Raw genomic sequence first — 17,997 nt, 5'->3', positions numbered from 1 at the left:
GCAGGGTGACAGCGAGGATTCAATGAGATGCTAGAAGTATATGCTTGGAACTTTCTTGACACGTGCTAGGTTCTCAGGAAGTATTCTCCCTCTCTGCTTCCTGTCCTCTGATTTTGGTGGCTTCAGAAGACTGTGTTCTTGACCTTCTCTTAAATGTGTACTCTCTCCTTAGCAAGTCTCATGATTTAAACTCTCAGTCTTGCACAGATAACATCCATCTTTACAGCTCCAGTTTGGGTCACTTTTTTGAATTCCAACATTGCATTTCCAAATGTCTCTAGGATTTCCTCACTTGAATTTACCTAGAACAATTTCCTATATGATTTATTTTATCTAAGAGATACATACCTGAAGACTCAACATTATTCAAAATGTGCATATCCTAGAAAATTGTCTTCACAAGAATAAACATAAGTTAGAGAGGATGAATTATGGAGCTGTTAAGTCTCCTGCTATTATAGCACATTTTTTGCATTAATGCTACTCTATATTTTCTAAGCATCTTCTTTAATGTTTTTCAGACTGCTCTCTCCTAAATAAATAGCATTGCATGTGTCTCACTTACTTGCCATCTTAGTGGCTTTTTAATCACATCTAACTCATGTTCCAAGGTTATTGAATTTCAGGTGTATTTTTCAGTACTTGTAACACCACCATGAATTAACAATGTTTGATGAATGTCAGGATGATACTAATATTTGCAACTATGATAACATCGAACATTAGAATAATGGAATAGCGGTCATCAAAATCACTCATCAAAATTTTGCTGCTCATGAAAAAAAAGTGTGATCCCCATGATACTGACAAAGGGTGCTGGGTATTTCTCTTCCATGGGACAGTCATACAGCAATGTCATAAATAAGGCTTACAATGTACTTACTTAAAAAATACTCAATCTTTGGCTAATTGTATCTTTAAAAAAATTTTTTTTTTGAGAGAGAGATTGAGCATGCGTGTGCATGAGCTGGGGATAGGGGGTGCGGGGAAGGACAGAGGGAGAGGGAGAGACAGAATCTTAAGCAGGTTCCATGCCCAGCACAGAGCCTGATGCAGGGCTCAATCTCAGGACCCTGAGATCATGACCTGAGCCAAAATCAAGAGTCAGACATTTAACAGACTGAACCACCCAGGTGCCCCAATCTTTGGCTAATTTTTAAAATTGGAGGAATTCAAGTTGTTTCTAATTTTGTGTATAAGGTGAGACTTTATTGCTATTTTAATATCCCACTATTTAAAATTTGCATGATTCAAAATCATGCAATGTCACTATCATAAGATATATGTATGTGCAAACCTCAAGTGGTCCATTTGTCTTCCCAACTGACTCCCATCCCTGCATCTTGCCCAGTTTGGTTCATAACACCCAGTCACCCAACAATTAAAATTTTATTCATCACAAAGAAAATTCTATTTTTTTCATCTTTAAGATTTAAAGCAAGAATATGTAACCTATATAATATAGCACTCTTAACATTGTTTCCCAGTTAATTGCTTTCATAAAATACTGCTGGTGCTAGTGTATACTGTTCCTCCTGCCTCCAGCCCTTTCCCTACCCCCCCACCCAGGCCCCTAAACCCCCAAGGACCACTAGGAATATGTGAAATACAATGCTAACTTACTAGCATTCTTATCACTATATATATATAGAGAGAGAGAGAGAGAGAGAAAACAAAATGTCCATTCTGTAGATGATGACTCTAACCCTCCTCTCATGACCTTCCAGAGCTAAGAATGTTCACAATGTTCAGCACAGCATTATTTAAAAGAGCAGAAATTGTAAACATCATAAATTTTCTGCAATGATGACTGACTAAATTTTGTTACATCCATTCCATGGACTACTACACAGAAAGTTTAAATCATGTTACAAAAACATAATAATTCATATAGGAAAATATTCATAATATATTTTGAAATCACAAAGCAGGTTTTAAAATTATGATCCTAATTTTGTATATAGGCATATTTATATTTACACACACTCAGGCATGAAAACTACAAGATAACAGAAAGAAAAACACTAAAATATTAATAGTGATTGTATCTAAGTTATGGAATAACAAGTTGTTTTTCTTTATTGTATCCTTTTCTGTATTTTCTAAACTTTCTATAATACTTGGGTATTAATTTTATAGAAAAAGATTTTTATTTTATTTTGTGTGCTTAGAATGGGGGTTAGCAAACTTCTTCTATCAAGCCAGGTCATAAATATTTTAGGCTTTGTGGGTCATATGGTGTCTGTCTCAGCTACTTGACTCTGCTCTTGTAGCAAGAAATAGCCATAGACAGTACCTAAACACAGAGGCATGGCTGTGTCCCAATAAAACTTTATTTACAAAGTTAACAGTGAGCTGCATCCGGCCCTCAGGTCGTAGTGTCTTAGAACAGTAGAAATAGAGAGAAATGGAATTGGGAGGAAACAAACTCTAGGTGTTCCTAGAGCCAGGGTGATTCCATGTGGAGTTGGGTGCTGCTGGTCTCTAGAGTCAGAGTGGTCAGGTAAGAAAGAAGCTAGACTGTTGCCATGGGGATGATGAATTTGTCTGAACAATAGCAGGGTGAGGGTGGAGGGCAGGAGTGTAAGCAAGAGCTAAAGGCTTTCCAGCAGAGAGCGAGTGACCAGAAGGTCAGAAGATGACAGTGACCGGAAGCAGGAGGCTGAGGCAACTACGTGGCATGACTCTCAAAGAAACAGGGTTTATGCAAGCAGAGAGGCCTAACCATCCTGGAAATAGCACTGGAAATGTTACCAGATGGAAGCATCTCTTCCACAGTTTTTATGGAGCAGCTGTGCCTTCGGTTGAGCCCAGGAATTGACGAGGTTAATAACATAGGTAGCTTTATTTACTAAGGAAAGGGAATTTCAGAAGGCACAGTGGAAAGAGAGATTTGGGCAAAAGAGGGATGCTTGATGGCATACCAGTTGGCAGGAGAGGCCATAGCACAAAGAAGATGACCGTGCCAAGAGGGGACAGACAGCAAAAGGGGTTCTGTTGGAGGCATGTGGGTCCTGCGAGGATCAGTGTGGGGAATGCGTAGGCAGTAGTTTGGTGATGCAGGGACAGGTCATGGGATGAGTTCACTTCCAGGCCTTCAATACAAGAAACACAGCTATCTCTGGCGGATGCAAGGCCTTTTCCTCACTAGGCCACTGCCATGCCCTCCTCCCCCAGTCTCACCTTACCCAAAGTTCATCCATGGCTCTGTAGCCTTTGGTCCTCACTGAGACAAGCCCCAATGTAACTGGACTGGGCAATAATGTGTTCATCATCTCTACGGCCTCCTCCATTGTATTCCTTTTTGTTTACTTTGCCTCCTCTGGGGGCATTGCCTAGAGGAAGAACTCAATGAGTAAGTAAAAAAAGTCTGACCTCCTAACCAATCTTGCCTCCTTCCAGCAGTCTCATACTGGGCTCCAGGGGCTTATGCACGAAGACCAGGTTGCAGCACTCCCCTGCCAAAGGAGGATTCATATGACCACAGGTCTCCAAAGTAGGGGGTGCAAACCCCCAGGAATGCACAAGATAAATCATTGGCTTGTGGGGGGAAAGGATCAGAAATCGATTTCTCTGGTTTTTAATATTTTACTATATTTATTGGCTGTGTACATTTGGTCATATGACAGTGACTTTTCCTTTTAAAACAAACTTTATTTTTTGGAGTAGTTTTAGGGTCACGGCAAAACTGAGCAAAAAGTACAGAGCATACCCATCTGCCTCTGTCCCCACATGGGCACAGCCTTCCCCACTATCAACATCCTTGACTAGAGTATTACATTTGTTGTAATCTATGAACCTAAGTCAACACATTATTTTCACCCCAAGTCCACAGTTCACATTAGGGTTTACTCTTGGTGTCGCACATTCCATAGGCTTGGACGTGTGCATGATGACATGTATCTACCATTATGGTATCACACATACATTTCACTGCCTTGAAAGTCCTCTCTCCCCTCCACCGTCCAGCAACCACTGATCTTTTTACTGTCTCCACAGTTACGCTTTTTCTGCAATGTCATATAGTTGAAATCATACAGTATGTAGCCTTTTCACATTAGCTTTTTTCACTTAACAGTATGCATGTACAATTTCTCCATGTGTTTTCATGGCATGATAGCTCATTTCCTTTTAGCTCTGAGTAATATTCCATTGTCTGGATGGGCCACGGTTTATCTGTCCATTCACCTGTGGAAGGACATCTTGGTTGCTTCCAAGTGTTGGAAATTATGAATAAAGCTGCTGTAAACATCCATGTACAGGTTTTTGTGTGTATGTTGTTTTTGCTTCATTTGGATAAATACCAAGGAACATGCCTACTGGATTGTTTGTATGGTAAGAGTATGTTTAGTTTTGTAAGAAACCACCAAACTGTCTTCCAAAGTGACTGTACCATTTTGCATTCCCACCAGCAAAAATGAGCATTCCTGTTGCTGCACACCCTCACCAGTATTTTGGATTTTGGCATTCTAAAAGGTGTGTGGTGATATCTCATTGTTGTTTTAGTTTGCATTCCCTATTGCCATATGATGTGAAGCACCTTTTTATATGCTTATTTGCCCATCTGTACATCTTCTTTGTTGAGGCTCAGGTCTTTGCCCTTTTTTATTTTTATTTATTTATTTATATTTTTTAATGATTTATTTATTCATTTTAGGGAAAGAGAGAGCACACGTGCACACACCGAGCAGGAGGAAGAGGGGTAGGGAGAGAGGGAGAGAAGCAGACTTCCCGCTGAGCATGGAGCCCATGCAATGCGGGGTTCCATCTCACAACCCTGAGATCATGACCTGAGCCAAAATCAAGAGTCCAACATTCATCTGACTGAGCCACCCAGGTGCTCCTGCCATTTTTAAATCAGGTTGTTTATTTTACTTTTGAGTTTTAAGAGTTCTCTGAATGTTTTGGATAAAATCCTTTATTAGATTTATCTTTTGCAAATGTTTTCTCCCAGTCTGTGACTTGCTTTCTCATTTTCTTAAAGGCATCTGTTTTTATTTGTTTTTACTTACAAAGAAAGAAATTAAGCTCTGCTAATATTTAATATATTAATTATTGATATAAACACATATAATAAATAGTCATACATATGTCAGGGAAACATATTCTAACATTTTATTACTAATAGGGTGCATGATTAAAAAAATTTAGAAACCCCTAATGCATGGAATAAAGTCTAGATTCCTTACCTGGGCATTCAAGTCCTTACAAAATCGGCTCCCTCACCTTCTATATCCTATTTCCTGTATATACTATGTTCTAACCAAATTCAGCTACTAGATCTCATCTGAACAGACCCTGGGATTTCTTATTCCTGTACCACCTCATGCTACTCCCTGTCTTCTCCCCAACGCCCCCAAACCATATGTCTAAGTGCTATTCCAAGACCCATCTCCAATACCCTCTTCTTCAAAAAGCCTTCCCTAAGCCCCAGCTTAAAAGCCCCACCCTTTTCTGGACCTATTTTATGGCACAGAGCCCTTTCTATTTTATTTTGTGGCTATTTGTTTGCATGTCTCAGATTGTCTGGTTCATTTTAATTCACCCTTTTATTCTTCAGCCTGCATAGAATGGTGCCTTGTCCTTAGAAAGGCTTAAATAAAAATCTTTGTTGAGATGACACATGGTAAATGACACCACTTCCCTCCCACATCTTGGCTCTCAACGGATTGAGATTCCTAGTTTCCAAATAAAATAAATGTTCCCTGGTGAAAAGTCCCTCCACTTCCCTCCAGTACATCTCCAGAGTTGCCCGTTCTTACCTCCTCTCTTGCTCAAAACAGATGTCTTTCCCCTCTCTCAAGCTACTCTCCCAACCCCACCACCACCTCCCCCACCCCATCCGTGATTACTGTGTCCTTCCTGGAGTCTTTTTTTCTCCTGAATCAGCCTCACCCTTTCCCCTGACCATAAATCCTTTCAGATAATCCCCATCCTAAAAACCCACTCCCCTCTCTCAAGCCACTCCCCTATCCCTCCCCTTCCCTTTACCACCAAACCTTTTTTTTTTTTTAAAGATTTTATGTATTTATTTGACAGAGAGATAGAGAGCACAAGTAGGCAGAGCGGCAGGCAGAGGGGGAGGGAGAAGCAGGCTCTCCGCTGAGCCGGGAGCCCGATGCGGGACTCGATCCAGGGACTCCAGGATCATGACCTGAGCCAAAGGCAGACACTTAACCGACTGAGCCATCCAGGCGCCCCTACCACCAAACCTCTTTTAAAAAAATGCTTATTTAGGGGCGCCTGGGTGGCTTAGTTGGTTAAGCGACTGCCTTCGGCTCAGGTCATGATCCTGGAGTCCCTGGATCGAGTCCCTGGATCGAGTCCCTGGATCGAGTCCCTGGATCGAGTCCCTGGATCGAGTCCCGCATCAGGCTCCCTGCTTGGCAGGGAGTCTGCTTCGCCCTCTGACCCTATCCCCTCTCATGTGTTCTTTCTCTCTCATTCTCTCTCTCTCAAATAAATAAAAAATCTTAAAAAAAAAATAAAAAATGCTTATTTAAATTTTTAGAAAATGTTACATGTTCACTAAAGAGAATTCGGGACATACTGAAAACTGAAAGAATAAAAATAGGGATCTCCTATATATAGTCCTGTATCTCTGACACTGGCACTAGTCACATTTTTCTGTATTGTATTCATGTGACCCCCCTGCCTCTGCCATAGGGATGCTTTATAAACACCATATAATTACCCTGTAGTTTCAATGGTCTATCCAGCTTTGTAATTTAACATTATAGCATAAACATCTTTCTATGTTATAGGACTCACAAACGTCATTTGTGATAACTAGTCAGGATTTCAGCAAACGAACATACCATAGTTTACTTAAACTCTTCTCTCTTGGCAGAAGTTTAGGTGGTTCCCACCTTTTCGCAGTTATAAGTGGCCTGACGATAAATATTATCAGGCATAAAATTTTCCAGTATTTATGAATACCTTCTAAGGGTAGAGTCTTAGAAATAGAGTACTCCAAAATATGAATATTTGAAGGTTATTGGCATTTACTGTCAAATTGCTTTCCAAACAGAGTTTACCAAATTGCACTGCCAAGACACCAGAGTGCCCACTTATGGACCTTCTGCCATCAGTCGCCATGATCTCCCACAAAGTGCTAATTTATATCTGCCTTGGTAAATAAAAGATAATTGATCACATTTCTATCACATCTCAATCCACTATACTTTGGCTGGGGTTCACACCAATATAATGAAATTACTCTGGACAAAGGTCGTCAGTAACCTCCTTATTTGCCAAAACCATGGATGCACTGGTTTGTTTCTCCTTCTTATACGATTTCTTCTCTCCATGAGGCTGTGATATCCCTCCCATTTGGTATGCCTGGTATACCTCCCATGTGGAGTTTGTTCTCTGTCTCCGTCTCCTCCAGCCATCTCCAAAGCATCCCAGGGAGTTTCTTCTCCACTCTCCTCACTTTGAATGCTCCTCCTGACAAATTAATTCATAAAGTCAACCGATGGAGTGGTCTTCTTCCATAGTTGCCCCCTTCTGCTCTCTTTCTAATCATCCCTCTCAAATGGGCCTGTACCCTCAGCAAACCTACTCAAATCTTTTCCATTTCTGAAAAAGTCCTTCCTCAATCCTGTATTCCTCTTCCTCATGTATTACTTTTTTCTATTTACAGCCAAGACTTTAAAGATAGTGGTCCTGTCTCAACTTCTTGAAGTCCCATCTTTTTTTTTCTGCAATTTGGCTTCTACGCCCACCACCCCACTGAAACTTCTATCAGCAATGGTCACCAGGGACCTCCTGGGTATTGAATCCAGTGGACCCATATTTAGCCCTTTTTTTGGTTCAAGCTCTCTAAAGAGGCATCTGACCCTCTGACCACCCCCCTTTCTTTTCTGAATTCAATCTTCCCTCATCCAGAGAATCTGGCTTTCTCCTCTACAGCCTCTCAATCTCAGATTCTTCTTACCTTACCTGCTTTCCCAGAGGGAGCTCACCCACTCCCATGGTGTTAGCCTTTATGTGGTACTGATGATGGTCCTGTTCATCCCCTACAAGCTGCAGTTCCATGTATCCAACACCTCTTACAAATCTCCACTTAGAGATTTGTCAAGCCTCTCCGATTTAACAGTCTTAAACGTGGGTCTCCAGCTCTCCCTACCCCCCATCCCCATCCCAAATCCCTCCACCCAGTCACCTCACCTAAAACCTCTGGGCGCATTTCTGACCCCTCTCTCCTCCTCACTGCCATGTTTGATAGGTCACCAAGTCTTGACTTCCTCAATCTTTAATAGATCTCAGATCCATCCCTTCCTCTCTGTATGTATGCACGGTCACTTCTGTCTCTGCAGCAGCATCACCTCCAATAGGTCTTCTTTGTTCATGATTGTATCTGTCAGGGTTCAACCAGAGGAACGGAATCAGTGGGAGGTATTACAGGGAACGGGCTTATGCAATTATGTGCCCCCCTTCCTTCTTGAGGGGACTGAATAAATAGTCCCTGTAAGACCGTGTTCATATCTGCTACTGGAGCCTGAAGTCCATGGGGCAGGTGTTCAAGAACAGAAGATCAATTGTGAAGTGGGGGGGTGGGTGGGAAGCAGGCTAGAGCCCACAGACATGAGCTGGAACCCCATTAGGATGGATGGACATGCAAGTCCATTCTTCCTGCCTCTGACCCTGGTGACATGGGTATCCTGAAAAAGCTGGGGCCTTTCATCACTGCTACCTTCAATGATCTTGATGAGAACCAAGTCCTTAAAACCCTTTCACATTAGGAAATGCCTTCATCCAGTAATTCCATTTCTAGAAATAATTCTAAGAAAATAATTAAGGGTGCGGACAAAGGCTTACCCACAAAAATGTTAACTGTAGCATGTTCATAACAGCAGAAAATTGGAAACACTCTGCATATCCATCAAAGAGAATTGGTTTGGATAACTGAATCCACTGTCAATGGACTACTGTGTAGTAATTAAAAATTAAGTTGTGCAAACGGGTTCATTTATATGTTAAGATGTTCATGATCTATTATTGGACTTTAAAAGCAAGTTACAATATAGTAACTCAGTATGATGTTATCTGTATATAACATGTATATTATATGTGCATAGAAGAAAGTCTAGAAAGATATCCATCAACTACTAACATGCAATGGAACATTGTCATCTTTTTCACTTTCTGTCTTTTTGATTCTTCTGTAATGTGCATGAATTGCTTTGATCATATCCTTTTAATGAGAAAAAAAGTTTAAATAACTTGTAGTGAGTTCCCTAAGCCCTTCACCCAACACCATTAATAGGCATAAATACTTTTTAACCAAAAAGAAGGAGAAGGAGGAGGAAGAGGAGGAAAAGATTACCAACTATTAAGACTTAAAATTGATAGAGCATGTATCACATGTGATCTCATTGAGTCCTAGAAAATATACATGTCCCCATTTTTATTGAAGAGCGAACTGAGTATTGGAGAAAATAAATTGTACCTGTGCCTGAAGTCACAGTTAGTGACAGATTCCATTCAGCAGGCCTACCCAGCTAGAAGTCCTGGGCCTTTCTACTACCCAGCACAGCAGAAGCCTCACTTGGAAGCACCCACCCATGAGGCCAATGCCTGTACCGAGAAGGGTGAAAACAAGTTAGTTCCTGAGGTCATTGTCCTCTGATGTAAGCCCATCGCAAGCCAGGGACCCTTGCATTAATAGAAGTTGGATCAAAGCTGTGGGGGTGTATATTGGTTTTTCCCTGTAGTTAATGGATTATTAGTCTATCTATCTGAGTATTTACCCAACCAGATCCATGATGAAGGAGAACAACAAACACTACCCACTCACTGAGGAAAGCACTGCTGTGGAGGGTTTGGGTTCAATCCCTGGCTGGATGCATGGTCTTGGGCAGGTCATCAAATTTCTCAGGATAGTGATAGATCATTTCAAAAAAATGGAGGATGGCCTGTTCAATCTCTAAGGATACTTCAATACTGTGATAAAAAGTATATCACACAACATGTAGGAGGGGCATCTTTTTACAGGTAGGAGGACAGGAACATTTCCAGTGTCTCAAAGTCCCCAGTTTCACTAAACTTTAGAGAGAGATTTTCCTATTCTTATTTTCTTTGTTTTTTGCGATTTATTTATTTATTAGAGAGAGTGAGCGAGTATGTGCACAAGTGGGGGAGGGGCTTGGGAGAGGGAGAGAGGGAGAGAGAGAGATAAGCAGACTCCCCTCCGAGGGCAGAGCCTGATGAGGGGCTCCATCTCATGGCCTTGAGGTCATGACCTGAGCCGAAACCAAAAGTGGAACACTTAACAGACGGAGCCACCCAGGCGCCCCTCCTATTCATATTTTCAAGATGAGAAAACCAGCTCTTTAAAAAGTTATAGGGACAATTTCTTAAGCTTTTGAGCATCTTCCCGCATAGAACTTCATACTCTTGGGGCTCCTGGGTGGCTCAGTCGGTTAAGCGTCTGCCTTCGGCTCAGGTCATGATCCCGGGATCCTGGGATTGAGCCCCACTTTGGGCTCTCTGCTCAGCAGGGAGTCTTCTTCTCCCTTTCCCTCCACGTGCCGCTCCCTCTGCTTGTGCTCTCTCTTTCTGTCAAATAAATAAATAAAATCTTTAAAAAAAAAAACCTTCATATTCTTTCTCCTCCCCCTCCTTCTTCTTTTTAAGAATCTGTGATTATGGTAACTTCCAAGTTTTCTAGAAAATTAGTGAAGGACAAGTTAACACTTTTGCCAACAGAGTAGCAAAGGGCTGACACATCTTTTATCTCTGATGGTCCCATGGAAGTCTCTGCCCAGCTCAGCTGCACATCCCTTTTGGCCTGGCTCAGGGCATGCAAGACCAAATCTTTAAAGAGACATTCCTCAAAGCTGATTTATTGTTTATTTATTTTCCAGAAATAAACTCTGAGTGCTGCAGACTATTGTCTCCACCCAGAAATCTCTAACAGCCTCATTTTCTCTGGATGCCTTGAGGACCTGGATCCTGAGAGCTTACATCCAGTCCTGCCAATGGTACTGCTCAGACTCTCCCATGACTTCTCAACTGCGTTGTGAAAGTGAAGGAACTTTAACGAAGTTTTCGAACACTGAAAAGCGGCAAGGTAATGCTCATAATTTAGAAAGAAAGAAAATGACTTCAGAAATTTTGTTCTCTGTTCACGTCCTAATGACTTCAGAAATTCTGTTCTCCGTTCACGTCCTAACTGGAAGATACTGATGCAGTGGGAAAGGGGCAGGAAATGTAAAAAAGTCACCCACTCCCTGCAGATTCAGGGAGAGTTTTCAGTCTTCCCTCCTTCTCGGCTAACCCACCCTTGTATTCTCATCCCTCTTCCTGCTGTCTTCTCCCCTCTCCCACCCACCCTTACCCTTACAGCATCAACAGGAACTGCTCGGTTCAGCAAGTACATGGTCATTACCAGCAACGGGCATAATTGAGGTGTTACATCCTGGAGGACATAACCCTCCTCCTGCCTCCAATGCAGTGCAGACAGGGTTTGCTGCCTTCTCTCCTCTGTGCTCCCACAGCATCGTGTGTGTGTGTGTGTGTGCGTGTGCGTGTGTGTGTGTGACAGAGAGAGAGAGATGGAGACAGAGAGAGACAGAGTGAGAGAGTGAGACAGTCTTCATTAGGTGGGGATTCTGTATTTGCAAGTTTACCTACTCGCTAAATCTCATTTGTAACCCCCAAATTCATACCCCTACTCTTTTCACAGTTATTCCTAGACATGCGCACAGTGGTGAACAAGTCAAGTCTCCCGGGGCAGGCTGAGCTCTTGGCTGAAGTCAAACAAAGTGAAGCGCTTCTTGTTTCGGCTCTCATGCTGTATACAAGAGTACTTTTCACCGTCTATTTAGTGCCACGTGTTTCACAGTTTTGTGCTTTTTGTTGATTTTGCTGCTTGACATGGCCCCCGAGCATCGTGCCAAAGTGCTATGTAGGGTTTCTAAGAACAAGAAGGCTGAAAATGCGTGTGTTAGGGAAGGGCCATTCAGGCATGAGTTAGTGTCGGTGAGGATAGTGTTAAAGAACTAACAGTGTGTATTAAATAAGATGTCTTTAAACAGAAACACATAAAATGACGTTATGTATTATTGGTCAGTTGATGAAAATGTTGTGACCAGAGGCTTATTGGTCACATATACACACAGGACAATGTATTATATTTTCTCCTTACAAATAGCTCTTCTCCTCCAGGCTCTGTGGGCTTTATGAGTCGGGACTCTGTCTTATTCACATCCCAACCTCCCCCACTACTTAGTACCTGGTACATGCAGGTCCTCGGAAGGAGTTTGATGAATGAAGCACGAATGACCATCTTCCAAAGCTGTTTGAACCACACTGGAAAACCCCCAGTTCATCCGACTCTTCCCACAGGCCTGAATCCCCATGTGGGTTGTTCCTCAGTTTTCTCAAGGTGATCAGTGTGGGAGGTGTCAAGATAAAGTCATCTGTAATAACACCGACTGGATAAAACCAACACCAGCTTTATCACTTTAATTTTATTCCCCATGCACTGCCATAACACATATTAATTATAATATGAGAAAGCCTTGCTTCTTTACTGGCCCTGGGAGAGTAAATACTGCCTATATAGGTAGATGAATAGATAGATAGATCAATAGATAGATCGATAGATAGAGATATGATGGGATGGCATCTTGTAAAGGATGGGTCCATCTTACAAAAGAATGAGTCTTTTTCTTTAGAAAATTACAGAAATGTGTAGAACTCTGACACCCAGTCTATAAAATCCTGACGGAGGTAGTACAAGAATTCTGTCCTTGACTCTTGCCCTAAACTCAGTGGTCTTATCAATCCTTGGGGCTTCCACTATCACCTCCAAGGGGTTATCTTACAGCCCTCCCACTTGGTTGGCAAACACTGAGCAGCTACTGTCTGGTAAACATCACCCAGATAACCTGTTGCAATATTTAACCCTCTACTTTTTCCAAAATTCAGCTCCTTGTGGCTTTCCTATCTTTTCCTCAAAGCTGTTCTTCCTTCTGGTAGGTCTTTTCCATGGTACTCCTTCCCCACATTCTCCCCAGATCACAACTCTGCAGCCATGCAGACGTTTCTGGCCCTTCTTCTCCCCTGTCCCCCATCAGCTGCCTGCCAAGGCCCCTCACAGAGCCCGCATGTGGAATGAATGAACAAACTAAGGAGATCAGTGACTCAGTCCTGGATTCAAACTGTTGAAACCTTTCCTCCTTGATGGTATCAGGATCTAAAGAGTGTGAGGCAGAGGTGATCGGATCTAATGGTAAGGAGGAAGGCTCAGGGCTGAAGGCTGGGTCAGCACAAGCAGCATCTGGCTTCTCGACCCCGGGCTCCAGAGGTGGTGTGGGATCCCCTGGGTGGTGAGTCCCATTGTAGAAAAATGGATGCGTGCACACATGCAGTGCTGGTGGGAGTGGGAATTGGGCACTTTGGGAATCTATGCGTAATGCTGTTGGAAATGTTGTTTTGAGGTATAAGCAAGGGATAGGACCTTATCTTCCCATTGGGAGAGCACCTGGGTTTCCTGTTATTTGGTGCTCAATCAGCTAGGGTTGCTGGAACAAATCTCACAGACTGAGTGGCTTAAACAGCAGGAATTTATTTCTCACAGTTTTGCATTCTAGACGTCCAAGATCAGAATGCCAGCATGGTTGGATTCTTGATGAGGGCTCTCCCTGGCTTGTCACCTCATTGTTGCATCCTCCCATAACTGAGAGAGCGAGAGGGCTCTGGTCTCTTAATCCTTTTAGAAGGGCACTAATCCCATCTTGAGGGCTCCACCCCATGATGTCATCCAAACCCAATCATCTCCACAGTTCCTGCCTCCAGACACCATCACGTAGGGGATACCATCTCAGTATATGAATTTTGAAGGGACACACACCGTCAGTCCTTAGCATTTGGGCATTCATGGTAAACAATGACATTAATAATTTCCTGCTTCCTAATCATTACTTGGTATTTATATAACTAGAAAATTTTAATTTTTATAGTATTTCTAACTTTTTATTTTGATTATCTTCAAAAGTGCAGAAGAATTACAAAGTACCATATGCCCTTTGTCCAGATTCACCAACTATTGATATTTTGTTACTTTGGTATTTTTTCATTCCCCCCCTTCCCTACATACACACTCACAATCTAAAAACTTCATGTCTGTTTCATAAAAACAAGCACATTTTCTTACATAATCACATTATAGTTCTCAAATTCAGAAAACTTAACACATACATACTATTATATCATCTACATTCCATATGCAAAATTTGCTGTCTTAGTGGAGTTCTTTAAAGCAATCTTTCCTCCTTATCCCAAGATTCAGTCCAGGGTCACGTTGGAATCACACATTGCATTTAATTATAAATTCCTTTTATTATTATTATTTTTTTATTAAGTAACCTCTACGCCTAACATGGGGCTCAAACTCATGACCCCAAGATCAAGAATTCCATGCTCCACCAACTGAGCCAGCTCGGTGCCCCAGTTATAAATTCTTTTTAAGGTCCTTTAGCCCAGAACAGTTCTTGAGGCTTTCTTTGTCTTTCATGAATTGCCATTTTGGAAGAGTATAAGCTAGTTGTTCTGTAGAATGCTCTTCAAATTTGAGTTTGTCTAATCTTTGCTCATAATGGAGTTAGTCTATTCTTTCCCCCTTCCCCCAGGAATACCATAGAAGGGATGTTGTATCCTCAGTGTATCACATCAGGAAATACATGGTATATATTTGTCCCATTATTGAGGATGTTAATTCTGATCCCTTGGTTAAGGTGATGTCTTCCAGGTGTCTCTGCTTTTTAATTATAATTTCCCCCTGATAATGAATAAGTAATGATTAATTAATTATAATTAATTATTAAGTAGTCTATAGGGAGATACTTTAAGAGTGTGTAGATAACCTAGTCCATATAAAATTTTCCCTCTACTAGTTAATATACATTGGTGATTCTTGCCTCCGTTCATTATTACAACAATGGTTACAATGTTGATTTTCTGACTCTATCGTTTCATCGATATTTTTAGTCATTGGCATTTTATTCTGAGCAAGGTTTTGCCTTTTTCCTTCTTTAGCTAGTACTAGTACGGGATCTCTCTTTTATTCTACAGATTGTAATTTGCTACTCTCATTATTTGTTGTAATGCCCAGGTTGTGCCAGCTTTCCAAGTGGCTCCTTTTTGCAGCCCCTCATCATTCTTTGAGTTCTTCCTTACTTTCCAGCACAAGCTCATCTTATACTCCTGGGGATCAACCATTTCTTCCAGGAGCTTTGGCTGCTCTTAGTGGGGAACACTACCAAGAAAGCAAGACCTGGGCACTAGATGGGCTGAGTGCTCTTGCTTCTAAGGCCTCCACAGTGGACAAAATTGGAAAGAATAGTCATTTCATACGGTCCAGCTCTCATTCATGCCATCCATGTAAAATTATGAATTCGTACTGCTCCCTCTAGCACCAATCTAAACTCAGCATTTTCCTTGTCTTTCCCTGTTCCCACTCTTCTCCTTGGTGAGAACCCCGGTTCCCAAAGGACAAAACTATAGTATCATTTGCCCAATCTTGCAACACACAGAATAGTTTCCGGAACTGCTACATCCATTCCACTGTGAAAAACAAACCCATTAAGTAGAGTTCAACGTTTGTTTGTGTTTCTTTTTTCTTTAGACTGATGATATACAATCAAAGAATTGTGTTCAAAAGTTACTTGGATTAGTCCACTTTTTCCCCTTTCACTGTGTCTGGTATTCATCCGAAACACAGGCTCCCTTGTTCCTGTTCGTAATCAAGTTTCACTTTCTCCCCCCAGCTTTGTTGAATTAATTTTATTGTTTTGAATAATCAAACCATTAACGTGATTCCAAAAGTCAAAACTCTACAAAAAGGAATATTTAGAAAATAGTACTGGCAATTTTGAGTAATTTATTTTTTGTCTCTTATTTATACTTAAAATTCTCTTTCAATTATTACCAGTTATGCCTCCTGCAATAGGATTTGGTAAGATTCCCCCTGGAACATGCCTCCTCCTTGCTCCACTCAACCTTGGCCGTCCCCATATCCCTTTTCTTTCCAGCTTAATGGAGATATAATTGACATGTAACATGATGTAAGTTTAAGTGTACAACATGGTGACTTGCTATACGTATATTTTTAGAAATGATTACCGCAATAAAGTTAGTTAACACATCCATCACCTCACATACTTACCATTTGTTTCCTTTGGCGGGAGGATGGACACTGTGTTGGTGAGGGCATTCAAGATCTCCTCTCTTAACTTGCAAGTATACGATACAGTATTGTTGACTGTAGTCACCCTGCTGTACATTAGATCCTCAGACTTTACTCATCTTATAGCTGCAGATTTGTACCCTGTGACCACCTTCACCCATTTGGCCCACCCTCAAGGCCATATTCTTTTATTTCTTCATCAGAATCTCCTTAACCTCTGACAGTCAAGCCAAATCCGGAAGAGAACTGAATCATAGCTGAGCTTCCACTGAAAGCGAAAGTGCTAGAACTGCCACGCCTCCATGAGAATGTGTCCGGCCCCCGAGTTCTGGTTCTGTGACTGGTAGATGTTACCACACAGGGGGTATTGGAAAGGGCACGTGCTTTGGGGTGACACAGTGAGTGGATGGGGATAAAAATACCTTCCAACAAAGTCTGAGGCTCGAGTGTAAGACCCCCCTCTCAGCAGTGCTCATTCCCTTCCCTTCTTCGGTCAGTGTATGCGCAGTACCAGTTAGGATGGGATACTGCAATAAGGCCACCCTCTGGGAGCGAGACCCATGAGAACCGGCACTTCCAGGTGAAGGGAGCCATTTGCAGAGCTGCTGCACCCTCCAAGTTGGCTTGTACAGGAGTTAATGAGGTAATTTGGGAAGTCCCAGGTCTGAGCAAGGTGCTGGGCTGCTCCTCAGAAAGAAACTGCACCTAATTAAAGATTAGCCTTCTGCCCGACCCCCATCCAGCTCTAATTCGAGAACCAGTGGAAGCCAGCTAATGAAGGCTGCAGCTCAGTGAAGTGCATTGCTGCCTGGCATTCTGAAGTGACAATGCAGTCTATTTGCAGGATACGAAAGGGGGATCAGAGGGGAAGAACTTGTCAGTGTTTGCCCAGCCTGCTGGAGAGATGCTGGAGAGGCATCCTTCTCCCGCATAAATTAACCATCAGGCTTCTGGTTTATACATCAGTTGCTTGTGCGTAGGGTCAGTGTGAGTCAGCCCCCAGGTCTCAGTGACTCTGGGTCCTTAGGAAAGCCTGAATGTGTGACCTGCACAGCTGACACATGCTTGACATCTCTTCAAAAACCAGCACTGCTCCCTCCAACCTCATTGACGATGGTGAGTAGGAGATGTGCATTTGGAGATCATACACGCTTTTCCTTAGGGTGCTTTCTTACCTTTTAGAAACTCTTTGGTGAGGTTTTTTTTTTTTTTTAAGATTTTATTTATTTATTTGACAGAGAGAGAGAAAGCGAGAGAGCATACAAGCAGAAGGAGTGGCAGGTAGAGGGAGAAGCAGGCTCCCCGCTGAGCAGAGAGCACGACTGGGTGCTCGATCCCAGGACCCCGGGATCATGACCTGAGCTGAAGGCAGATGCTTAACTGACTGAGCCACCCAGGCGCCTCTCTTTGGTGAGGTATTGAGGAAAACTGTGTGCCAGGCACTTTGTGTGTGGGAACCCACCTAACCCTCACATCTGTCCTGTGGATTAACTGTGACCTCAATTTATCAGTGAGGAAGCTGAGATTCAGAGACGGTGAGGAACCCACATTTCCTGACACGACTGATGAGTGGTAGAGCTGGGATTCCAATGCAGGCTTGCTCCAGCCCAGAGTCTGTCCTCTTGGCTACAACACCATATGGGTTCTTAGAAGAAATCCCACTCGCGATACTATAAAGCAGGTTTGCCCTAAGAATATTTTTGATGCTGAAAAATGTGCCTAAACATTCTGAATTTTCTCAAACATGGCCTAAATATGATTGATAAAAGTAAGGGAGAGAAAGAGGCTCCAGATGTAGA

At 42.3% G+C, this 17,997-nt stretch overlaps 1 long non-coding RNA gene across 1 annotated transcript; it reads right to left on the bottom strand.

The window, feature by feature from the left end:
* Nucleotides 1–6,271: 6,271 nt before the first annotated feature.
* On the bottom strand, nucleotides 6,272–16,421 carry LOC123834567 (uncharacterized). The gene is made up of 4 exons (XR_008505189.2): nucleotides 16,178–16,421; nucleotides 12,242–12,428; nucleotides 8,173–8,362; nucleotides 6,272–7,449 (listed from the first exon to the last, which is right to left on the bottom strand). It is a non-coding gene; the product is annotated as an uncharacterized LOC123834567 (long non-coding RNA).
* Between the last annotated feature and the right edge of the window lie 1,576 nt (nucleotides 16,422–17,997).

This window comes from Mirounga angustirostris, unplaced genomic scaffold, assembly GCF_029215605.1.
Source record: "Mirounga angustirostris isolate CCGP_5_RB_7025 unplaced genomic scaffold, mMirAng1.0.hap1 SCAF_1, whole genome shotgun sequence".
Classification (NCBI taxonomy): domain Eukaryota; kingdom Metazoa; phylum Chordata; class Mammalia; order Carnivora; family Phocidae; genus Mirounga; species Mirounga angustirostris.
This window is presented reverse-complemented; position numbering and strand designations above follow the sequence as displayed.